This window comes from Emys orbicularis, chromosome 11 (assembly GCF_028017835.1).
Source record: "Emys orbicularis isolate rEmyOrb1 chromosome 11, rEmyOrb1.hap1, whole genome shotgun sequence".
Lineage (NCBI taxonomy): Eukaryota > Metazoa > Chordata > Testudines > Emydidae > Emys > Emys orbicularis.
In genome coordinates, this window is record NC_088693.1 from 41,726,084 (window position 1) to 41,752,395 (window position 26,312).

The 26,312-nt window shown below is 46.2% G+C and overlaps 1 protein-coding gene across 1 annotated transcript in view; it reads right to left on the minus strand.

Annotated features, from left to right (window-relative positions):
- Positions 1 to 22,083, minus strand: part of WIPF1 (WAS/WASL interacting protein family member 1) — a 74,654-nt gene extending 52,571 nt beyond the window's left edge. The window contains exon 1 of the mRNA XM_065413617.1: positions 22,065 to 22,083. The gene's annotated coding sequence lies outside the window, so the exon portion shown is untranslated. The remainder of the gene's footprint in view (positions 1 to 22,064) is intronic.
- Between the last annotated feature and the right edge of the window lie 4,229 nt (positions 22,084 to 26,312).

Here is a 26,312-nt window from a genome sequence, read left to right on the forward strand (position 1 = left end):
GATCAAGAAACTTATAAGCTTTCCCACATACTTTAAGTGAGTAATAGTTGCCAAACTGACAAATACTGCTCTGGAAATGCTACTTGTTTGGCTCGGAAAAAAAAGGAAATATCATGAATATCAGTAAACTCCTGAAGAAGATCTGTAAATTTTTTTGGTATTATGATCCAGTAATCGCATTAACTACTGCTGCCAAAAGATCTAGATAGCTGTGGAAATCCTATGTTGGATCAGAGGACTCAGAATTTTAGTCTAATCTCAAGAATCAAACAAAGGACTTCTGTTATGATGAACTGAATTGGTGGCTGTTCATATCCACATAGTATTTGATTTCTAAGTCTGCAGCATTTCTAAATACAGTACTCTCCACTTTAATAGAGAGTAAGATATGATCCAAAAGACTGGGAGTTAGTGACCCAGCAGCATTTATATATATATTTCTGATCATTTTCTCCCCCCCCAAAATTGGCCACATTTACTACAGAGAAATATAGGGCCTCACACTTCTCTCATTTATTCCAATGCAAATCAGGGGTCTAACTACATTGACTTCATTGTAGTTACTAGTATAAAACCTTTGGAAGTGAAATCAGAATTTGTCCCATACTCACCTTCTGGGAAGCATTAGAGTGGAATCCCTCCAACATTTTTCTAGAATATTGGGTTGCTAGTGACATGTCTGCTAGCTACTTATCCTTTTGACTACATTGCCTTTAGATTGTGGTGATGGTGGTGGTAAAAGGAAGAAGTTTAGTGCAGCAGCAGCAGCAATTCCTTATTAGCAGCCATTAGGAGTTCTAAAGATTGTTCATACCAGAAATGATATGATGTGATCTCAAGAGTTTCTGTAGCTTGCATACTTGGATGCAGCATTCCTTACAAAATCAGAACTCCCATTGACCTCAGATGAGACCCACCATTCAGCTAGAACAGATTAACATAGTTCACTGTTCCAAATTCTTGAATCACAAAATATTTTATATTCACTTTAGGCCAGTTTTTTTTACTTTAAAAATATATATTAACAAAGTTGTATACATTCTCCCCCATACATGCCCTTAGAATTTGTGAGCTACTGTAACTTTCACAGAGGCAGAGCTTTTAAGGCCAGAAGGGATATTACTGATCATCTAGCACAGTGTTTCCCAAGAAAAGGATTGTGACCCACTAGTGGGGCACAGGAAGGTTCTAGGTGGGTCTCAGGCCTGGGGTGAAGGGAGCAGTGGAGAGCAAGCTTACGCCACGGCAGCAGCTTCTCTGCCACTGGGATGGGCCTACCTGCCCACTATGGGTGTTACAACCTGGTTCATGGGGTCGCAGTGCCCCTCAAGAGAAGTGAGGAGGTGGCAACAGTGGTTGAGGAAGAGGACACTGGCCTATGAATTTGCTTCCATCTGAACCCTGCCTGAATTTGGACCTTGGGTGAGTCTCACACACACACACACACACACACACACACACACACTCCTACCAGTGCTATCACCAGTGGGAACAAGAGAGGACGTTTACACTGTAAACACACCTACACTAGCATGGCTAAAAACTGTAGTGTAGATGTGGCAGCACAGGCTTCAACAAAATGCGAGTAGGTACCCAGGGTCCCTGGCATACTTGTACAGCCTGAGCTAAAACCCACACCACCGTATCTCTCCTAATATCTGCAGCTGTGGATATGTCTACCTGAGCTGCAAATCACACCTCAGACTGCAGTGTGTGTGTGTGTGTGTGTGTGTGTGTGTGTGTCTCAGTGTGACAGTCTGCTACTAAAATAGTGACTTGCACCTCTGATGAGTTATGGATAGCATCCGCTGTTCCTTTCTTAGGTAAAACTACCAGCAATTTCACACAAATAGGAGCTTTAGCCGAGTGAGGAATGCAAGACCAGTCTGTTTCCACTAGCTTTTTTTTTTTTAAAAAAAATATTCCTATTAATTAGACTTGGAGACTGATGTGCTCCATTTTATTCAGTGAGGGCACATACAGAGGGCAGGCTCAAGGCCTATGCATCACTGAAATCCCACTTAAGCCCTAGGGAGGTAGCGTATGCATGCTGCCTGTGCTACCAAGTTTCCTCAGATCACCATGCCCAGTGTGCACCTGCCCTGTCCTGAAATGGACGCTTGCTTGGGCTGAGGGAGCAGTTTAGGCTTATGCTGATTGAGTCCTTGACCACCTCATGCCTTTCAACATGAAAGCTAGCTAGCATCTCTTCTGACGCGGACACCTGTCCCACTAGAAAGAGATGCGAGACAACTCACTCATTCTCTCACCAAACAGAAGTTGGTCCAACAAGAGATAAGAGCTCACCCACTTTGTCTCTCATGTCACGTAGACCATCCAAAAGCCATTATATGGCAATGATGTTCAATTACGACCAACGTGGCTGAGATTCAAACAGCTAATCTAGAAGTGAAAGGCTCATTGCCCATTATCAGTGCCTGGCTCCAAATCCCCCCTTTCAACCAATTTTTAGAGGAATTAAACCTGAAAAGTTTTAGGGGGCCACCTCTCTACCTTAACAGAGAAGTGTGTGGAATTTTATACATTATATAAATAGAAGGAAACTGTTCATTAGAAGGAAACGGTTACCCACAATAGACGGGGCTGTGGTGGGTTGTATAGACTGGACTCCATACTGAATTTGGCAAGCAGGAGGAGCCCTTGAAAATGCAGCCTAAGAGTGAAAGATAAGGCAGCCATCTGGTGTTCTGGCTTCAAGCAATCTGGCACCAGTGTCAAGTCAGCAGGAGTTCCGTGGAAGAACGCAGCCAAGTGTAAAAGGCAGTAAGCATCTGATTATTCAAAGATGAAAAAATAAACAGTAGAAGGTTAGGTCCTCAGTGGAAAAGGGAAATATTGAATTTGTGCTTCTTGAGCAGATGGATATATGCACTAAATGTTATCTTGGGGTAGTGAGGACCCTTATCACTGTATATTTTGAAGGTAGGCTGTCTGAAGACTTCTGTTAGGTTATTACTTATATTTTACTCTATACTACAATCCAATTTCCAAAACTCAGCTTAACTAAGTTAGGGCTGTACTATACTTGTAAACCCAGAGCACAGAGAATAGACTATCAGCCAAGCGATAGTGCTAAACCTCCCCTCTCCTTTACAAGTTAGGGTGCCCCGGGAGTGGGAAGGGCACTGAGGTGCAAGACTCTCAGTAGTTTTTATGGAGGTTCTTCCTGTGCCAACCCTCTCTCCCCCATTGTTTGAGTTTTCTATGGGTCAGATTCCTTAAGGCAAAGAGCACCGTACCCATGCCTCTTATGGACTGACTGGCAGGTACACTGTAGGTATTGTGGGCATGCTTCCAAGCATTACCACATGCTACCGGAGATTACAATGTTACTTCATCCATTTCCCTGTTATTACCAGCAGAGGACTGAGCTAAACCAGCTGTTAGACAGTATGTTTAGAGCTACAGAGTTACATGTAGGCTTGGCACATTCAATTTAAGTTGGTAATCGTTGGTCAATGTCGATTTCACCGGACATACAGAAATACATGAAAACAATATCCATTCACAGCAGTCCTTGAGCGTAGCCCACGCCCACAGGAATACAGTATCCCAGCTCTGGGGCCACGCAGGGAGCCCTTTGCAGCCCCGCCGCCACGGCCCCACTCACTCACAAGCTGTCCCCTGGCAGGAACTATTCAGCAGCAGAATGGCCTCCCCCGTGTCCAGGACTTTGTCCTCCTCCTCCCAGTCCTGGCCAGGGGTCTCTGCTCTGCCCACCAGGGCCACAGCCTTCCCCATACTTTGGGCCTGCAAGGATCCAGTGTCCCTGGCGCTAGAGAGTAGTAGGCAGCCCTGGCTGGAAAATTGGGGGGGGAAAAAATAAAAATTGATAGAAATCATCAATATTAACTGCTGAATTCACAAAAAAGAAATAAAGCTGAATTCTACCAAGCTTACTTCTGATATGTTCATAACTTAGATTTATGCTAACTCTGATGTGTTTAGTAATTGTCCAAAGTTATTCTCCCAATTAAGCAAAAGTCCCATGTAGAAGTTTTTTAAACTTGGATTGCCATTGTGAATACTAGTTTTGAAGATTCTTGACTGCCTATTTGTGTCTGATGCTCCCAAGTCAAATATTACCCCCTGTAAAACTATGCTTTCAACAACAAAAGTCCTCTAATTGTATAGCTGGCATTATGCCATACAGAATCCCTTAGCAACATAAACTTCTGGGAATCAGCACTGATGTGTTTTATATGGAAGGCTACTGTGGCACGAAGAGTCAAGTACCATTTAAGAAATGAAGGATGCAGGACCTGACCCTCCAGTCATTGTGTGCAGGGAGGTCAGAGGGAATTCCATGGGAATTTTACATGCAAGAGGACTAGAGGATTGAGAACATAGGGGCTACTGCATCAAACACAAGGAACATCAGCTTATCCACCCCACCAGCATAGCAGAACAGAACAGCCTTATCAGAACTACATTCCAAACACTTTACAATATAGGGGGGGGGGGGGAACTCATCCTGCCCATCTCTTCAGAGAGTGAAATTTTTTAAAAACAAAATGATTACAAGCGCTTTTATTCCCTAAGAATTTTCTAGAGACAGATGGGACCAGATCATAACCACTAACGGCAAGGCATATAGGACAGGATTTACTGTGCTTGCCCCATGCATGAAGATGGTTAGGGTAAAGCACAAAGCCTTCCCCTTTCACGCGGTGCAGCACCTGCATACAGTCCCTGTACTACCAGGCTCCCCGAAGCAGGTAGGGCCATGGTCCCCCAATACAGCCAGCAGAGTTGGCCGGGCCCACAGGGAGTAATATGCTCTTTCCACTGAAGGGGTGTAGTAGCAGGCAGGCTCCCCAGATCCGCCAGGGGAGGATGTGTATGTTGTAGAACAGCCCAAAGGAAAGTCTCCAAACCCAAAGGATCTGCAGGGGCAGGGACAGCCTTGCTAGGGCCTATCCTGCTGCCGTTGTCTCCCTGCAGCACCTTTTCCGTACTGCCTCTCCATGGGTAGGGGACAGAGTGGAACAGGAGTTAGTGCCACACCTACCAGTATTCACTCCAGCCAGTGTTGCCATAGGTGCATCTGCCTGTTTCAGAGGGGATTATGCTGCAGTGAATGGCTTCTCCTTGGCCCTACCACGCCAGAGAGCCAGCACCACCCACAACTGGCATTTGGGGGCATCCACAAATTGTATGCGTGTGTGTGTGGTGGTGGTGGGGGAAACACACCAGGGGGTTGGTTTTTTGCTCTCTCCCTTTCAGGGCTTTCCCTCCCCATTTTACTTGTATTTGCCTCCCTTCATGCCTCATGGCGGAGGGTCTGAAATGGATGCAAAACCAATAAGTTAGTGTTTGTGTAGCGCTTTGAAGTTGTAAGGTGCTACATTATAGAACTACAGAGTATCATTACCATAATTTGTGGTCTCTAACGGCCACGCTCTTGACACTGAAGGGAGATCTTAAACTGAAACAACTTGCTTTTTGGCTAAGAATGGAGTGGTCTTGCACCACTCCTACTGTAAGCAATTCAAATCACCATTGCCTTGCCTCAGAGAATTTGTTATCAAGATATTGTGAATTGGCCTACAATATTCTAGTCTGGGCTCTAACATGCCTTCACATTGACACGCAACAGCAGCTTTTTACCCTGCAATGCACTTGTGAGAACGCAGTTGTTCTACCATGCAATTTCTCATTTTAGATTAATAAAAAAGGAACTTTTTCAGTCATCTTGTGCTGTTTGTCAGTCATGGAACACTTCACATTCTAGTTCCCCATAACAGTGGGGTAGTTTGTCTTCCTCTTCACTTTAGTCAGAATACATAGACACTCAGATCCAGGACATGCTAACGAAAGAGAGGCCATGTCAAATCTCAGAGGGCCTGATTATGCAGGGTTCTGATTGGGAGTGGTGGGTCTCTACCTAGAAGTGTCCTGGTTAATAGTTATTGCTCTGACCCCATTTTATCTACTTTAGGTGTCTCAGGGGGTTCAAGGAAGCATGTGGTCTTATATTCTTCACTTTGAAATGCACCATGGTGGGAAATTTGAAAGAGACACAAACATTAAAAAACAACAACAACAACAACAACCACACTTACACTCCCTGTTTCAATCAAATTACCTCTTTTAGGGGTTCCGCCAAACCCTTCTTGAAACCTCAAAGATCCCCTTCATTTTCTTCCATCACATCAGTCCAACTTTTAGCAAAGAAGGACTAAATCAGCTCTCTTCAGAGCCCATCCACGCTGCTCCTGGAGACCTGACATGCTCCCCCAAATGAAAGTGACTCAGAACTTGGCTCTCCACGAGAGAATATGTTGTGATGCCACTAGAATGCCAGCCCAGCCCATCCAAAGAACTTCTAAAATACGTTTTGCTATGAAACAAAAATAACTCTCCTATTTTCCACCCAGAGTCACCTGTTTAGAACAAACACAGAGCTTTGATTTGAGAACACAGAAGCAGGGTCCTCGGTAGGGCTATTGCAATGTGGTTTGTTGCTTCTTCTTAGAGAAGCAAAATGCTGGGAGCGGTCCGTTTTCTTTTGAAGCTTTATGGTGTTATGTACAATTTCAGCAATTGTTTGGCACAGCTGCATGTTTGTTTTAGCAAATATATTAAAACTTTGAGGCCAAACTATGTAGCTTCTAGTAATAGAAGCTAGGAACTACAGAGTTCTAGACCAGGTTCTGATATGCACTCTCTGAGGCCGTGGAGTGTGTCACCTCACCTCTCTCCCTTGATTTCACTATCTGTAAGATCAGAAGAGGAATACTTTTATACCTACCTCACTAGGGTAATACTATTTGAATTACCATAGCTCCCAATTAGGATCAGAGCAGGGCGCGACAACCAGGGGGCCCACTTTTCCCTTGCCTTAAGGGTGTGCAACCGGAGGGGGGGGGGGGGGGGAGAGTGGGGCAGAGAGAAGCGAGCAGGGCCTCAGGGGAACAGGCAGAACAGGGCGGTGATGAGTGCAGGTGGGGCCTTGGGGGAAGGGGCAGAGCGGGGTGCAGGGCCACAGTCCAGGCAGTGGTGGGCCCCCCTGCTTTTAGGGAGCTTCTTGATCAGAGCCCTATTGTACAAACACAGCCCCTGTCCCACAGACGTATCTTGTCTTAAATTATTTTTAAGAAGTGAGTGTAAGAAACAGAGAGGAGGCATGAGTAGAACAGCAATAAGAACATGGAGTTATAGACTAGCTATTTGTCCAGCTCTATGGTTCCGGGTCATTTAAAATGGTTTGCAATAGGTAGTACAGGTAGTGATGCCCATGGTTAAGGTTGCCTGACACTTCCCATTATAAGACCCTGTCTTCAGTTGCTTATAACTTGGCCAAACTATTATTTGGGTTGAAATTTTCCATGCTGGGTGACTGCCTCAGGATGATTTTTTTTTAAAGAAATAGTTCATCTAAAGTGATTCAGCCATTTTCTTGACCTAGTTCTGAGAAAAATACATTGTTTAGCCCATGTTAAAATACTCTTACCATCATTTCACTGAGAGATTCTAGCCCTTCCATGCTTTGGAACAACGGCTTGAAATTTGGCAGGGAGAAGCCACCCTAATGTCAGGGATGTGCTTTTGCTATCCCTGTGCAAATCAGCCCAAATTTGGCCAAATTATGCTCTGGAGAGACTTGATAGAGTTTGGTAGCTGAAGATTCAGTCTGCACTGAACATGCTCCAGCCCAGGACTGCAGGGACTGAGGCCTGGTCTACACTACGAGTTTAGGTTGACTTTAGCAGCGTTAAATCGAATTAAGCCTGGACACGTCCACACAACGAAGCCCTTTTTTCCGACTTAAAGGGCCCTTTAAACCAGTTTCTTTACTCCACCTCCGACGAGGGGATTAGCGCTAAAATCGGCCTTTGCGGGTCAGATTTGGGGTAGTGTGGATGGAATTCGACGTTACTGGCCTCCGGGAGCTATCCCACAGTGCTTCATTGTGACCGCTCTGGACAGCACTCTCAACTCAGATGCACTGACCAGGTAGACAGGAAAAGCCCCGCGAACTTTTGAATTTCATTTCCTGTTTGCCCAGCGTGGAGAGCACAGGTGACCATGCAGAGCTCATCAGCACAGGTAACCATGATGGAGTCCCAGGATCGCAAAAGAGCTCCAGCATGGACCGAACGGGAGGTACGGGATCTGCTCGCCATATGGGGAGACGAATCAGTGCTAGCTGAACTCCGTAGCAGTAAACAAAATGGCAAAATATTAGAAAAAGTCTCAAAGGCCATGAAGGACAGAGGCCATAACAGGGACGCACAGCAGTGCCGCGTGAAAATTAAGGAGCTAAGGCAAGCCTACCACAAAGCCAGAGAGGCAAACGGAAGGTCTGGTGCAGAGCCACAAACATGCCGCTTCTACGCGGAGCTGCATGCCATTCTAGGGGGTGCAGCCACCACTACCCCAACCGTGTGCTTTGACTCCATCAATGGAGAATCACGCAACAGGGAAGCGGGTTCGGGGTACGCGGAAGATGATGATGATGAAGACAATGAAGATAGCTCACAGCAAGGAAGTGGAGAAACCGGTTTCCCCAACAGCCAGGATATGTTTATCACCCTGGACCTGGAACCAGTAACCCCCGAACTCACCCAAGGTGTGCTCCCAGACCCTGAGGGCACACAAGGGACCTCTGATGAGTGTACCTTTGTAAATATTAAACATGGTTTAAAAGCAAGCGTGTTTAATGATTAATGATTAGTTTGCCCTGGCAATTGTGGCCAGTACAGCTACTGGAAAAGTCTGTTAACGTGTATGGGGATGGAGCGGAAATCCTCCAGGGACATCTCCAGACAGCTCTCCTTCATATACTCCCAAAGCCTTTGCAAAAGGTTTCTGGGGAGGGCTGCCTTATCCCGTCCGCCATGGTAGGACACTTTACCACGCCAGGCCAGTAGCACGTAGTCTGGAATCATTGCATAACAAAGCATGGCAGCATATGGTCCCGGTGTTTGCTGGCATGCAGACAACATCCATTCCTTATCTCTGTTATCCTCAGGAGAGTAATATCATTCACGGTCACCTGGTTGAAATGGGGTGATTTTATTAAGGGGACATTCAGAGGTGCCCGTTCCTGCTCGGCTTAACAGAAATGTTCCCCGCTGTTAGCCATGTGGTGGTGGTGGTGGGGGGGGGAGGGGTGAAGTGATCATCCCAGAGAATTGGGTGTGTGTGTGTGGGGGGGGGGGGGTGTAGTTGGGTTTGTGCTGCATGTTAACCCGGAAACCGCAGCCCCTCCTTTTACATTGCAAACCCATTTTAAATGGCCAACCCAACGGGTGCTTGGTATGGGAAATGAGGGCGCTGCTGTTTGAAACCATTCCCACATGTTATGAAGGTTAAAAAAGCCAGAAGACTGGCTTACCATGGCTGCCTGCAAGCCGAATTCTGTTGCCTGGCACTGCGTGAGTGATCTCTCACACCAAACCGGCAGGCCCTCAATATAAGAGGAAAAATGCAACCTTGTAACAAAAGCACATGTGCTGTGTAATGTGAACAGCAAAATTTAACGTGAAAGAGTGTACTCATCGTTCTCTAAAATGTGTCTTTTTTAACCACCTCTCCCTTCTCCTCCACCAGCTGCAAATGTTTCTCCTTCGCAGAGGCTAGTGAAGATTAGGAGGAGAAAACGGCGGACTCGGGATGATATGTTCTCGGAGCTCCAGATGTCCTCCCACACTGACAGAGCATAGCAGAATGCGTGGAGGCAGTCAATGTCAGAGTGCAAAAAAGCACAACATGAACGAGAGGAGAGGTGGCGGGCTGAAGAGGATAAGTGGCGTCAGCTTGCTGACAGAAGGCAAGAGTCGATGCTCCGGCTGCTGGAGCATCAAACTGAAATGCTCCAGCGTATGGTTGAGCTGCAGGAAAGGCAGCAGGAGCAGAGACCGCCGCTACAGCCCCTGTGTAACCAACAGCCCTCCTCCCCAAGTTCCATAGCCTCCTCACCCAGACGCCCAAGAACATGGTCGGGGGGCCTCCGGCCACCCAGCCACTCCACCCCAGATGATTGCCCAAGCATCAGAAGGCTGGCCTTCAATAAGAGTTTAAAACTTTAACTGCAGTGTGTCCTTGTCCCTCCCTCCTCCCCCACCCCTCCCGGGCTACCTTGGCAGTTATCCCCCTAGTTGTGTGATGAATTAATAAAGAATGCATGAATGTGAAGTAACTATGACTTTATTGCCTCTGCAAGCGGTGCTCGAAGGGGGGGAGGGGAGGGTGGTTAGCTTACAGGGAAGTAGAGTGAACCGGGGGGGGGGGGGGGAGGGTTCATCAAGGAGAAACAAACAGAAGTTTCACACCGTAGCCTGGCCAGTCACAAAACTCGTTTTCAAAGCTTCTCTGATGCGCACCGCGCCCTGCGGTACTCTTCTAACCGCCCTGGTGTCTGGCTGCGCGTAATCAGCGGCCAGGCGATTTGCCTCAACCTCCCACCCCGCCATAAATGTCTCCCCCTTACTCTCACAGATATTGTGGAGCGCACTGCAAGCAGCAATAACAATTGGAATATTGGCTTCGCTGAGGTCTATCAGAGTCAGTCAACTGCGCCAGCACGCTTTTAAATGTCCGAATGCACATTCCACCACCATTCGGCACTTGCTCAGCCTGTAGTTGAACAGGTCCTGACTCCTGTCCAGGCTGCCTGTGTACGGCTTCATGAGCCATGGCATTAAGGGGTAGGCTGGGTCCCCAAGGATAACGATAGGCATTTCAACATCCCCAACGGTTATTTTCTGGTCCGGGAAGAAAGTCCCTTCCTCCAGCTTTTGAAACAGACCAGAGTTCCTGAAGACGTGAGCATCATGTACCTTTCCCGGCCATCCCACGTTGATGTTAGTGAAACGTCCCTTGTGATCCACCAGGGCTTGTAGCAGCATTGAAAAGTACCCCTTGCGGTTTATGTACTCGGTGGCTTGGTGCTCTGGTGACAAGATAGGGATATGGGTTCCGTCTATCGCCCCACCACAGTTTGGGAATCCCATTGCAGCAAAGCCATCCACTATGACCTGCATGTTTCCCAGAGTCACTACCCTTGATATCAGCAGGTCTTTGATTGCGTTGGCTACTTGGATCACAGCAGCCCCCACAGTAGATTTGCCCACTCCAAATTGATTCCCAACTGACCAGTAGCTGTCTGGCGTTGCAAGCTTCCACAGGGCTATCGCCACTCACTTCTCAACTGTGAGGGCTGCTCTCATCCTGGTATTCTGGTGCTTCAGGGCAGGGGAAAGCAAGTCACAAAGTTCTATGAAAGTGCCCTTACGCATGCGAAAGTTTCACAGCCACTGGGAATCGTCCCACACCTGCAACACGATGCGGTCCCACCAGTCTGTGCTTGTTTCCTGGGCCCAGAATCGGTGTTCCACACCATGATTTGCACATTGCTGGAGCATGTACTTTGTGAGAGGTCTATGTCCACGTCAATTTCCTCATCACTCTCGTCGCCGCGCTGCAATCGCTGCAATCGCCTCCTCGCCTGGTTTTGCTTTGGCATGTTCTGGCTCTGCATATACTCCAGGACAATGCGCGTGGTGTTCATAGTGCTCATAATTGCTGCGGTGATCTGAGCAGGCTCCATGATCCCAGTGCTATGGCATCTGGGCTGAAAAAAAGCGCAAAACTATTGTCTGACGGAGGGAGGGAGGGGCGAGTGACGACATGGCTTACAGGTACAGGGAATTAAAATCAACAAAGGTGGCTGTGCATCAGGGAGAAACACAAACAACTGTCACACAGAATGGCCCCCCCAAAGATTGAACTCAAAACCCTGGGTTTAGCAGGCCGTTGATTTCACGGAGGGAGGGGGAAGCAAATGAATACAGAACAAATCTGGTCCATCCATTTTTTACATCTTAAGCTAGCAGCAGACGGTGCAGCACGACTGATAGCCATCGGCATCTTCTGGGTGCTTGGCAGAAAATGATGTACTACGACTGCTAGCCATCATCGTCAAGACGGTTCAATAGGCCAGGAGACAAAACATGTCTGCCCAGGTGCCTCTGATTGAACTCACTGAGGAATACGACGATGACGGATACCAGTCGTAATACACCATCCACTGCCAAAAGGCAAGGAGCTGCTGCTGTGTAGCAATGCAGCCCCACGTCTGCCAGCACCCAGATAGCCGATGACGGCTACCAGTCATACTGCACAGTCTACTGCCAAAAGGCAATTAGCTGCTGCTGTGTAGCAATGCACTACCACATCTGCCGGCACCCAGATGACATATGGTGACGGTGAGCTGAGCTGAGCGGGCTCCATGCTTGCCGTGGTATGTTGTCTGCACAGGTAACCCAGGTAAAAAGGCGCGAATCGATTGTCTGCCGTTGCTCTGACGGAGGGGGAGGGGCCTGACAACATGTACCCAGAACCCCCCGCGACACTGTTTTTGTATCATCAGGCATTGGGATCTCAACCCAGAATTCCAATGGGCGGCAGAGACTGGGGAAACTGTGGGATAGCTACCCACAGTGCAACGCTCCGGAAGTCGACGCTAGCCTCGGTACTGTGGACGCGGTCCGCCGACTTAATGCACTTAGAGCATTTTACGTGGGGGGGTGACACACAATCGACAATATAAAACCGATTTCTATAAAACTGGCTTCTATAAATTCGACCTAATTTCGTAGTGTAGACGTACCCTGAGAGACACTTTCCCCTGCAATTGCCAGGGGTCACTATGGTGCCAGACACAGGGACTGAGAGCAGGAAGACTGTCTCTCCCATGCCTCAAAGCTCCCCATGCTGGTGCCCAAGCAGTGTGGAACAGGAGGAGGCAGCTGGAATACAGAAGTATGAGGTGGAGGACTGGGAGAAAGGGGGACATGGACTGGAGTCGGGGAGGGCTAGGGGGGACAATAGGGTCAGTAACCACTAGATACACTACTCTCTCGGAAGCATGAATAGAACCCAGGATTCCTGAGTCCCATCATTCATCTGCTGTCAGCAACTATCTGTGAAACCCACTGAGGAAAAAAGTCGTCTGTATCATCTCCCTCTAGCGGCTACCCACAAGGAGGATGAGAACCTACTACTGTTATCAGTTACTCTGTTAACTCAAGTGGCAGAAGTTGGTGGATCTAAAGGTGAAGCATATGAGAATCAATATGTTCCACACAACCTTTTTTCAGTTTTTTTTTTTAAAAAGGCAAACACCGCAGGAAATTAGATCCAAACAACTACATTAGAAGAACATTCAGGTCAAAGTCAAGCACTCAGAAAAGTAAGGAAATACCAGCATTAATGTTGCTTGTGCAATGTGGCTGTCGGGATGCCAAAATGATAGTGATCACAATGCTCAAGTTGGGAGGATTAGTAAAGGTTTGTAAAGTGATTTGAAAATGACAAGAGCTAAATATTTAATTGTTGACCTTGTCCATAGAGGTCAAATACTGGTCAGTCCAGTAAATTTGGTCAGAAAATACATTTTCACAACAGACTTCTACTAGCTTTTCTAAGCATCTCAGCTGGGGGTTGAGTCTTTTTTTTAGCAAAAGGAGGAAGAAGAGAGGGTCATTCTCTTTTCCCACCTCTCTCAAGTATTAAAGAAAGCAGATACCAGATATGAAACCTGCTAGATTTCAGGTTGGGTTACCCACAAAAAGGAAGGATCTTCCGGCACGCATGGGAAGTTCTCATTAGAAGCCGCACATTTATGGCTTTGAATGAACTGTTCTCTGCTCTAATGGGAGCTGAAAAAGTATCATCTTGAATTCAGCTGGTAACAGGTTATGGATGCCAAGGCCCTGGCTCAGATCTTCAGCTCACGCACATTTCACTTGGTACAAGACCAGAAGGGGGCAAAAAGCTGCTGTAATTTACATCCAGCTTCCATGGCTCTAAAAGGCCATTCTAGAAGCTAGGGATTGCCAGGGTCTAGGAATGTCCCAGCCATGGCCCCTTGCCCCTAGCAGCACACCTTTCATCAGTGAATAGAGGGCAGCAGTGTAGAAGCCACTAGGAAGGCTCTATGCTACCCAGGGGATTCCCCTAGGCAGGGAAAATCTCAGGTGGCTGGATCTGTTGGCTTTATAGGGCTTAACAGGGCTAAAGATTTAGTGATCTGAGTGTGAAGCCAGAGCACAGTTCTAAGCGATTAGTGCAGGACCTCTGGTTTAAAAAGGGACACCCAACTGAAGTCACATTTCTTTGAAAACCTTTCCCCTTCAATTGTTACAATTAATACCTAAGAGGACTGTTACAAAAAAACAAAATATTTTTCAGGTTGTTTTGTACATTTGACTGCACTTTGTATGCAGCCATTTCCATGGTCTCCTCTGTCTGTGTGGGGTTATCCAGCAAAAGGGAAAAACACCACAAAACTGGAAAATGTGATTGTATGACACAAATCAGCAGGGAGACTGAGAGGACATGATCTACAACTAAATTTTGACTCAGATTTCAACTTGACCGTGTTCCCTTAGGTATCAGTAATTAGTGGCTGATGTTGGTAAACAGACGTCTCAGACATATTGAACACTATAAACATTGGGACTTTAAGTTAACTTGGATCAGTGAGCCCTAGACGATCTCTCACATGGAGGGATATTTCTCTAGTCAACTATTTCTACTGTACACGTGTCCCATTTGAGGACTCATGTTTTCTAAAAGATTGAATAGTTCAGCTTGCTCTATCACTGAGTGTGTCTAATCTGTGATACATTTCAGAGCACAAGCCCTTCGGTTTATCACTACCATTGCAGTCTGGTTTATGGCAAATCAGCTTTATTTATTTGGCAGACTCAGTTGCTACAGAGTAACTCTTGACACAGAACTCTCTACCATATAGCACCACAATACATTGGCTGATCTTTATAACACTTGTATTGACAATGAAATGACACATTATTATATCTATTTCTGTGACTTAAAGGATTTCACAGCTTTCAGCTCATACTTCTGCCCTCTTAAGATTTTGCTGTCCGTTGCAAGTTAGTCACAAAGCCAAGCTCTTATTATGGAGTATAAAATGGACAAATCTGAACGATGCAAGGTTTTACTGACTTTTTAGCTATGCTTATATAACCTAGTAGAGTTTCACAGATGCTAGCAATTAGCAGATGACCTGCACAAGTTACGTTCTAGGCAAATAATTTTGCCAATGAAACAGGAAAGAAAGTAGAATCCTGCTTCATCACTCAAAAAAAGTGAGCTACTGAAACAAAAGCAACAGATATAAAAATTAAGTTGAAGCTTCTCTCTACGATTCACTTTTTCTCTTCTTGATACAATTCAGCATAACATAACCAAAAAGCTGAATGGGCCCTTGTTCACAGCATTTGGAATTCGAAACAGAGACACAGTTAACTCTGCAGGCTTAATTCCCAAATGGTTCCCTTGAATATGCTGCTCTGTTTACTTCTAAACAATTTTTACATTAAAAAAGATTTCTTGAGTTTTTTTAAAATGCAAGTTTTAAACTCGGATTCTGTGGATGACTTTTAAAAACAAAAAAAAAACAAAAAACAAAAAAAAAAGAGCATGACAGATTAACCAAAATAAGATCAATAAAGTGGAATGAGAGGCTATCCCCCACTCCCCCAATAACCCCTGTTGTTCACTGATTTATAATAGTTGAGCAGTGGGAGGCGATAGCCTTATGTTGAGAAGCAGTAGTGTAATTTAGTGAATAATGCACTAGCCTGTGAGTCTAGAGATCTAGGTTGCATTCCCAGCTTTGTCACAAAACCTGCTGTGTTACCTTAGGAAAAATCACCTCACCTCTCTGTGCTTCTGTATCTCCCCCCCCCCCAAATCTCATTGGAAGTCTTCTCTATTTAGGAGTCTAAACTATTTGGAGGTAGGGATTGTCTTTCTAGGAGTCTGTACAGTGTCTACCATCAGTCCAGTTCCTAGTGGCCATCTTTCCACATGGCAGCTGGGTCCCTTATTGGCAGTCTCAGCAAACAGAGGCCAAAGACTGAATGGGCACATAAGTTTTACTCCCCTCTCAAGACTAGAAGTGCTCCCCTCCAGGTCAAGGCTGAAGTATATTAGTGGAGAAGTCTGCTCTGCTGCTCCTACGTTGTACCTATACTGCTGTCAGAGTACTTTGCACTCCAGGGTGATCTCAATCTCACACCTTTAATCACCGTAAAGTTCATCACAAATATTTGAAAGGAGAGAGACCCCCAACCCTTCCAGAAAGCATAGAGTAGAGTTGCCTGTGCAACAAGACATTTGCAGCCAGAAGAAAAAAAATGCTAAGAAAGGCACCTAGGTCTAGTATGCAATTGGCTATTTATTTAGCCTCTTTTCTTTTCCACTGTACAGAGAATATCCTGTACTTTCTCTATGGCTAGATGTATGTTAAAGTTGGCACTAAACGAAAATAAAAAGATGTAATGAGTGTGTGGGGGGTGGGCAGTCTTCAAAGGACACACACCCTAAGAGGAGGAGGATAGTGCATACACGCTATGGAAAGATTCAAGAAGGCAAGTATTGTATAAATACTTAAATAAACCAAGGGAATCTTTGTTTTTATATCAGGAGGGTAAATTAGCTACAACATTAGGAGTTTTAAATCCAAATTTTAGTTATCTGTAATTAGAACCAAATGCTGAAATACATCCTAGGCAGGCACCATAACTTGACACAGTGTTAATAATCCACTTTACAAAACAGGCAGGTTAAGCTATTTGATGTGTTTCCAATTTATCTCCTACTAGGGCTGGGCAAACTTTTTACTCTCAACTTCATTACTCTCTCAGATTTGGTTTAACCTGCTCCCACAGTATCAACCTCCTCTCTTACCAGATACAATCTGACACCCTCCAGGTGAGTGGCAGGCAGCCTTCAGCGGGAGTTGGATTGGGCCCTGAGAGAGCATCTCTTTCAGGCCTTTGTCTGTCATTCCGTTATAGCCACAGGCCTTTAGTCTCCTCATCTTGCAAAACCCCCATGTCAAATGCTCTATAGCATCCTTTAAGGTTCAAATCTTAAGACTCAACAGCAGTCGGTTTTTATTCTCTTAGTCTCAGCAGCATTTAAAGCTATCTCTATTCTTTAATTATCCAACCCCCAACACTGGAGTACTGTGGTCCAGACACTGATTTCATTGTATGTTTTCTTGGAAAAAAGTATCTAGATGTAGAAAACATGCAAGAACTACTCAGCACTTTCCTAATAATTCCACACAGAAAAAAATATATTTATTGCTGCTTTCTTGTAATAGTTCTGCAGATTTCACATGCTGTATCTATCATGCTGCATGCTAGTGGCCAAACCGTATCTCATGTTCAGCCTTAATCTATAGTGTCAATGTTAGAGCTCAGAGCATCAAACTGATATTGCAAGAGGAATGGCCGCTGAAAAAAATCCATCAATATTTCATTATTTTTGTTCAACAATATGTGCAGTACAAAGCAGCATTCTAGACAACTTCGTTAAATTATATTTTTTATAATGCATTTCCCTGGGCTATTTGGTAACTGGTGCAAGTTAGTGACTTGCATGGTTGATTAACTGACAAATGATTCATGATCATTTTTGAAAGAAGAAACATCATATAGAAGAGTGTGAACTCTTTGCTATGAGCTTGATGCAATACAATGTATATTTTCAAGACTTATTATTTAAAGCCAATTCTAGTATTTTCCCTTTATTATTGCCAAGTATAAAAGCTACCCTGCCCAAAATAGGTGACTTGTTTGCAACATATAACAGCAATGCTTATTTGAAATTTCTCTCAAATGCACAGAGACTTACTGAGCAGTTGTGAACCAAGACACAATCACACTCCCCCTTTACAATACATATTTCACCAGATCCAGTGCTTAAAAAATTAAAATTACACCACATGCAGGAATGAAGTCACAAAGTAGAAAGTGTCTAAATCAGCCCTGAGGTGTCAAGTTATCAAGAAGAACACCCACTTTTACTCAGAATGGAAGTTTTACACCATTTCACAGCAGCTCACTGTTAGGCTTTGGATATGTGTGTTACCCATTTCACAAGCCCTTTAGACAGGTTTTCAAACCCCCCCCCCCCCCCCAAGATATTTTTGTTGATCAATATCTTTTCTCTTTGTTTCCAAACAGTAACTCCAAGGTCCAGATATGCAAGTTAGTCAAGACTGAAGTGAATTTTTAGTTGCAATGAAATGGCACCACTATGATATATTTGGAGATAGTGTATGCTCCTCTAAGGAAGAGCTCTGTTCCTTGGGGAAACTTATGGATTATTGTTTCTGGGCTGCTACTATACCACCAGCCAAAAGGTACAGTCTTTTCTGCTTCCAAGAAAGCATGGCAATTTTTACAAGCAGAATAACAACGTGGTAGCTTAAGAACTTCAGTGAGATATTGGCAAGGGACAATAAAGGAGGGATGTTGCAGTCTTAGGCTTTGTCTTCACTACCCGCCGGATTGGCGGGTAGCAATCGGTCTATCGGGGATCGACTTACCGCGTCTAGTGAAGACGCGGTAAAATCGATCCCTGACCGCTCTGCCGTCGACTCCGGAAATCCACCTCGGCAGGAGGCGGCAGCGGAGTCGGCGGCAGCGGTCGACTTTCCCGCGTCCTCACCGCTAGGTAAGCCGACCTAAAATACGCAACTTCAGCTACGGTATTCACGTAGCTGAAGTTGCGTATCTTAGGTCGGACCCCCGCTGCAGTGTAGACCTAGCCTTAGTGTCTCCTTCACAAAGAGGCTAGGATAGCACCCACCTGTCATTGGCCCCTCTGGTATCTTACATCTGGAGTCTTATTCTTGTCTTACGTGAGGCTGTGGGGAAGGGAAGAGCACACATCTGCCACAGGTAAAGACTTGCTTCCAATACAGTTCAGATTTTCTTTGGGTCTCCACTAAGCACAGAAGCAATTGTGTAAGTAAGAGGGCTAGAGTCCAGATGAAGTTATGAGACCCTGGTGTGAGTACTTCAGGGGTGAAAAAGGGAGAATAGTCCCTTGGAGTTTTATTCCTACAGGAGACATAAGGATATCTGCTGCCATTCAATGAGTGGTGTGTTACTGTAGAAAGTTACAAGTTATATTTCAGTAGAGGACACTGAAGTTGTTAAAGAAATATTGGAGTGCAACAAGATAACTTAAGTGCTTGTAATTCCCATTTCAAGGCAGATGGGATGGTAAATATTGAACAAAAAGCTGTATCCAGAGCATTACGAAAAGATTTGCAACACAAAAACAAACAAACAAACAAACAAAAATCTGCAGAATTGTTGCTTCTTGCCACCTTTAGTTTCAAGTTAGCTATACAGAGTGTGCGCATCTGAAAAGGAATAACTGAGGTATGACAATTTATTATGGTAGTGGCTAGTTGCCAACTGAATCCAAGAGTGAGGCCCTCCTGTGCTAGACATTGTATGAAACATAGAATAGAGACCGCAGTCCCTGCCCCAGAGAGCTTCCAGTCTGAAGAGAAGACAGCCAAACGGGTTTCTTTAACGAGTGTCACATAATATTCCTAGTACATTTGTTTTCAGTGATTGTGGAAGAGAGACTGGGCAACATAGTGATTTAAGTGGTAACTCAAGGGCCTATGCAAGTGACAGACACACATTAAGGGCCAACATCCCAATCGACTCCATGGGAAGAAGATAACATGGAGCAGAAAAGCAGCAGAAGAGAGAAGTGGGGAAGAGACAAAAGCCTGGTTTACACCTAAACTGTAGGCTGATCTGTCCACATGCTGAGGGATGTGAAAAATTCACACCCCTGAGAGATGTAGTTAAGATAACCTAAGCTCCAGTATAGGCACTGCTAGGTTGATGGAATAATTCTCCTGTCAACCTAGCTACTGCCTCTCGAGGGGGTACAGCGACAGACCAACCCCTTCTTGCTGTAGCAAGTGTCTACACTACAGGACTATAGCAGCGTAGCTGCAATGGTGCTACTGTAACGCTTGTAGTGTAGATATACCCAAAGTACTGGCAGGATAAAAAACAGCAGCAGCTGGAGGCAGAAAGAATGGAAGAAGAATAACCACAGAGACTGTCAAAAATAGCCAACCATTCTACAAGGGTACTATGCTACCATCCTACCATGCTTCTGCTAGAGAGTTTTCTGTAAAAAAGTTATTTTTCCTCTGTAGCTTTCCTCTGACCCTCTCAGTCTTTCTGTCCCTGCTCTCTTCTCATGTGTTCCCACTGGCCAGACAGGTGGGACCACATAAGAACAGCCATGTTTCTCCCACTTTTCATACTCTTTCCCCATGTGTGTTAAGAGCACAGAGAATCTGTTTGTGTTCTTTCTACTATAAGCCATGGTATATGCTATGCTTAACAAGGCTGTGGGCTGGGGCAGGCCTGCAGGCTGTCGTTTGCCTCAGCTCAGCAATAGCCTTCCATTTCTAGAGAAGATGAATAAAAAAAAAATAATAAAAAAAAAAACCTATTTAGGCAACACCTGAAAGGAGTTTGATGGTCACTTTGGCTCCCTGGTGAATGCCTTCTCTCCAAAACCTTCAGACTCTGTGGAGGAGAGGTATGGAAAGGGGGTGGGGGCAGGAGGTCAGGAGAGAGGCACGTTGGCAGAGCATCATGGGAGAATCTTGCACATCACTCCTGTATGCCTGGCTCTAGCCAGATGTATTCCTCCTTCTCAAGCAACGTTTAAAAATAAAAAAGTGATAACAAGAAGTTCTATGTTTTGGAATTCTGAACAAGTGTGTCTCACCTAAAGTCACAGGGCCAAATTCTGCTCCAATCTTGGCTCAACTGGTTGTACACAAACAAATGGGTTGCAGAAACAAAAGGCAAAAAACGCTTCAGATTCTGAAGTGAATGTAAACTGATTTAGTGATTTCTGCTTGAGCCTACAAAAACAAATAAAGCAAGCAAGCAAGCCTGAAACAATAGCTCTGAGAGATGTGAACTGCTCCATTCATCTCCATCGGGTGTTAACTCTGAAGCCTAATTACACAATTTAAAATATCAGCATATACCATTTAACTGCTGATCAAAGCACTTCATAAAATGGGCATCCCTCTTTTTTCTTACAATCTGCACAATCTACAGAGGTAGCATCTTAGTTTGGTGTCACAAGCTGAAGGAGCTTAATTTGTCCTTGCCTGACCCCATTCCTCCAGTTTGATCTGGCTGCATTGGATTTACAGGGGCAGAAACAGGCATTCTGATGTTAGCTGGGACACATCTGCTTTGAACAAGGCACAATTATGGCGTTTAAGGAAGGGCAGCATTTGGCCCCACATCTTACTAATGGAATGGACAATCCAACCACCATTCTCCATCCAGCCGCCCCTCCAAAAATACCCCAACAACAGAAGTCCAGAAGGTAGAGCATAAGGAAAGGAAAATCAGAAAAGGGTGGTAATTAGAGGGCGCACAGTCTATGGAAACGGCTGGGAAGAGCGGGAGCTGCTTCAGAATGCAGGGAGCTTATCCGAGGGTTAGACAGACAGGTCTGGAAAACAGAAATAGGCAAGAATTCAGCTTCAGTGTCATCGCACAAACACAGGCGCGGTTTCTCTCGCTCGCTCCCTTCACAAGGAAGTCCCCGACTCGCAGCCCGGCCAGCCCAGCCCGCTGCTCCGCCAGACACGGCTCGGCGGCGCGGTGCCGGGACAGGCAGGCAGGGACCTTTCCCCCAACTCGCAAACTTTGGACGAGCAGCCCAGCTCAAGCGCTTCCTGGAAGGCTGCGCCTCCGGGCCCCACCAGCAGGCTGCCCGCCCTGGCCGGCCCGGGAGCTAGGAGCGCTCCGGGTCCCCGGTGCCTGCGGGCGGGCGGCAGGCAGCTCCCGGCCCGGGGAAGGGAGCCGGGGCAAGCGGCGTGAGGCTCTGCCCCACCACGCCCGCCCGTTCGGTGGCGACCAGCCCTGGGGGCGGCGGGTGATTGACAGCGATCATTAGCGCGGCTCTGAGCACCACCAAGCCCCGAACCCAGCCGGCAGCTTCCCCTGCTCCCCAGGGCCGCTTCAGACAAGCCCCAGAGCCCTCCGCCGCCTCTGGCAACCCGGCAACGCCGCGCTCCAGCCGCTGCCATGTATTTACCGCCCGGGGAGGCGCCCCGCCCCACCCAGTGACAACACTCCCCCTCCCCCACCAGCTGGGGTCAGCCCCAGGAGAGGGGACCCCCTTTCCCTTACCGCACTCCGCCTGGGTCCCTCCGGGCTCCCTACGCCCCGGGCGCGGGAGGCAACGCTCGCCGCTCAGCCAGCCGCTGTAGCGACCGGAGCATGTTGGGATGGGAAACTATTTATAGAGCCAGTGAGCGGCTGAGCAGCAGCAGGAAAAGCTCCCGGAGCAGCCAGAGCAGAACCTGCCCAATGAGCCCTCTTTGCTTGTGCACATGTCCCGACTCCGGAGCTGGTCCGAATGAGCATGTGCGACGTGTCTGCACATGCCCATTAGCCAAGTGACGCTCCGGCGGGGCCGATGCCCATCTCCTGCCCTTGGCACTGAGCGGCTCCTTGCAAGCGCCACTTCCCGGGAAGCCCAGCCCCGTTGTGGCAAGGGCAGGAGCTGGGGACCAGCGCTAAAGGAGCGAGCAATAGCGTTCGAGCCTCAGCTCCGCTGGAGAAATGTTATTGTCTTAAAACTGCTGCCCCTTATCTTTCTAAAAAGGAAGAGTTCTATGTTTTGGATTATAAACAGCGTGAGCTGTATGTCCTTCCCTCCAGCCTTTAGTATCATCAGCAAGGGACGCTAGTTTTCTGTGATTAAAAACAAACTTCTCTCACAAAAACCCCATAAAAATCCACATTTCCCCACAATTAAAATGAAATGCTGAACTTAAGTTTGCCTAACCACACTTTCTAGAGGTATCAGTTGAACACACAATGTTTTATTGATATATTTATTTTTTTAAAACTGGCAGCTTATAGGGGCTGGTAATTACCCAATCTCTCTCCTCTAGGCTCTAACAGGCTGGTGGTGTCCAGGAGCTGACGCCCAGTTAAACACAAGCAACTCTCTCTCAATGGAGGCAGGGGGTATCCAGGTGACTCTCAGCCCCCGGGCCACCCATGCACCATCACAAGATATCCCCCATTGATAATAAATAGATGCAGTTTACTCTTCCTGCCCGTCACTCTTAATCTGCTTGCAGATGAGTGGCTGGTCTCATTCCAAAGACTGTCCACAAACTGGACAAAGAAGAAATCAGATGAAAGAGGGCGCCCTTGCCATAGACCAAGGGAAAAAGTGGGTAGTTAATACTTTTTGGAAGAGTATCCATCTTCAGTCAATACATTATACCTTTCTGGGAAGAAGGGTAAACATCCTCTCCATAAAAAGACAAAAAGCGGGGGAATGTAGTAGGAAGAGAGCCTAAGACATAAGACATGGGCGGTTCACTTGAGGTCTGCCGTGCCAGCTGTCTGCACAGGGCTGGGGCATCACACAGAGGGGAAACACACACACATATCTATCAACATCTAACCACACCCCACAGATGAGTTCTCTTATAGAGCCTGTATGAACGCAGGTGGTTGGGCACCTGCTGAAGGCTGTACTGCACCTCTTGTGCCCTGCAATGGATCAGGGACAGAAGTTTGAAGGAAAGGCATTACATGTATAGCATATATCTCAGAGTGTGCACTCATATAGACCAGGGATGCAAATGGAGGGTAGGCATTTTCTAAATGATCTCGTTAAATAAAGATGACACAGAGATGCCAATATAAAAGTGAACTTTCTTCCTGACCCCCATCACTTGATCTGGCCAGTGTTCAAAAGTGATTACTCTTGTCCTATGACAGGGGTCAGCATCCACAAACTCCAGGGGTTATTTTAAAATTCCATAGAATTTACAGCCACACATTGTAAAATTAAGGCATTTTCTAAGGTAATTAAATATATGGCTGCAGATTTTTATATATTAGAAGTTAAGAGGGATAGCAGGCCCATTTTGAGGCAACCTACGTCATTTTATATCTTCTTTGTTTATAAAGTGTCCTTTCATGGGTAAATAAGGGATTTGGGTAGCGATAGGGGGAGAAAAGTTTGGGAAAAACTGGTATATCTTAGAAGTAATTAGAGAGTGGGCGAGCAGATAAAAAAAGAATGAAAAAGCTTATAAGGTGAAGAGTAGCGTTCAGCACACTTTCCCAGCAACACTCATGACTCCACCCGAGTAACACCATGCATGGGAGTCAAATAGAGCATGAGATTCAAGAGGAGAAAGCCAGCTATAACCAGGTCACAAGAACATGCCAACTTATTTCCTGCCATCATAAATGCATAGGAATTGCCAGACTGGATCAGATCAGTTGTCTCCAGGAGCAGCCCGCACCGGGTACTTCAGAGGCAGGTACAAAAAACTTCCCAGTAAGTGGTTACAGGGTAGCCGGCTCCCAGAGAAAGTTTATTCCTAACCCCCAATTGTTAGAGGGGGGTTATGGCCTGAAGCATGAGGGCTTATATCCCTTTCAAATCTCTGTTATTTTTTAGATTCCCCCCCCCTCAAACTCAGGAAGTACTTCTTATCCAGACAAAGGGATGATCATTTGTGAATCCTGATGGGTTCTTGGCCTCAGTGCTATTATGTGGCAATTAGTTCCACTGGCTAAGTGAAAGTGCTACATGCTATCTCAGCCAGTTTAGCATTGCCCTGACCTTCCAGGTAGAATAATGGCATATCTGGATCCAGGTTGAAAGATAGTTCCAGCCCTCCAGACAGAACTGTCTTTCAACCCCAGTCCAGATATTCTTTCTATTTGTGTCCACATTGCTCCTGAAACAGCTATTTTCCTTGCCTGCCTCTGATAGCTTTGAGACCAGGCAGCAGGGGGAGAGTAGTGCAACTCTAGAGACATGATGCTGCAGGCAGAGAGGCAGGCAGCAGAAAACAAACATAATTAAACAGTGGGAAGGAGATATGTGGGGAGGTCAATTACCTCTCTCCACATGAGGCCTCTGAGCAGGATTTGTTGTCTTACCTCAATTAACTTGTTCATATAGAAATTGCTTTGACAGGCAAGCAACAGATTCTTCTTCCTTTAACCTTGGCTTCATCCCATTTTCTAGAAAGAAAACTTCTGTTAATGCCCCATAGCCCAGTGCTGAGCACCTGAATGAAATAGTGCTCCAAATAAAAGTGCTGGTAACGTAGTAGCTTAGCAGGGGTTATCCTGGGCATTGCTTTTTAGCTGCTGTGGGTAGAAGGGTGAAAGGGACTCTCCACTGTGCACTACTGTCCACCTGAGCCCAATATAGAGCTGGCTGTATTTCAAAGAAGTCTTATTGAGGGCGCAGGAACAAACCATACTGATGTGCAGAAAAAATAGCAAATATGGCAGGCGACCAGCTTGACTTAACAGTGAAATCTTCGGCGAGCTTAAACACCAAAAGGAAGCTTACAAGAAGTGGAAACTCGGACAGATGACTAGGGAGGAGTATAAAAATATTGCTTGAGCATGCAGGGGTGTAATTAGGAAGGCCAAAGCACAATTGGAGTTGCAGCTAGCAAGGGATATGAAGGGTAACAAGAAGGGTTTCTACAAAAAGAAGGTCAGGGAAAGTGTGGGACCCTTACTAAATGGGGGAGGCAATCTAGTGACAGATAAGAACATAAGAATGGCCATATTGGGTCAGACCAAAGGTCCATCCAGCCCAGTATCCTGTCTGCCGACTGGCCAATGCCAGGTGCCCCAGCGGGTGTGAACCTAACAGGTAATGATCAAGTGATCTCTCTCCTGCCATTCATCTCCACCCTCTGACAAACAGAGGCTAGGGACACCATTCCTTACCCATCCTGGCTAATAGCCATTAATGGACTTAACCTCCATGAATTTATCTAGTTCTCTTTTAAACCCTGTTATAGTCCTAGCCTCCACAGCCTCCTCAGGCAAGATGATGTGGAAAAAGCTGAAGTACGCCATACTTTTTTTGCCTCGGTCTTCACAGACAAGGCCAGCTCCCAGACTGCTGCACTGGGCAGCACAGTATGGGGAGGAGGAGAACAGCCCTCAGTGGTGAAAGAACAGGTTAAGGTCTATTTAGAAAAGCTGGACATGCACAAGTCCATGAAGCTGGATCTAGTGCATCCGAGGGTGCTGAGGGAGTTGGCTGATGTGATTGCAGAGCCATTGGCCATTATCTTTGAAAACTCATGGCGATCGGAGGAGGTCCCGGATGATTAGAAAAAGGCAAATATAGTGCCCATCTTTAAAAAAGGGAAGAAGGAGAATCTGGGGAACTACAGTCTCTGGAAAAATCATGGAGCAGGTCCTCAAGGAATCCATTTTGAAGTACTTGGAGGAGAGGAAGGTGATCAGAAACAGTCAACATGGATTCACCCAGGGCAAGTCATGCCTAACTTTCAGGGCAAACTGTCCCAGGCAATCTGCTCTCCACTGCCTGGTCTGTGCTGCTTCCCCAGTGGCTGTTTGGGA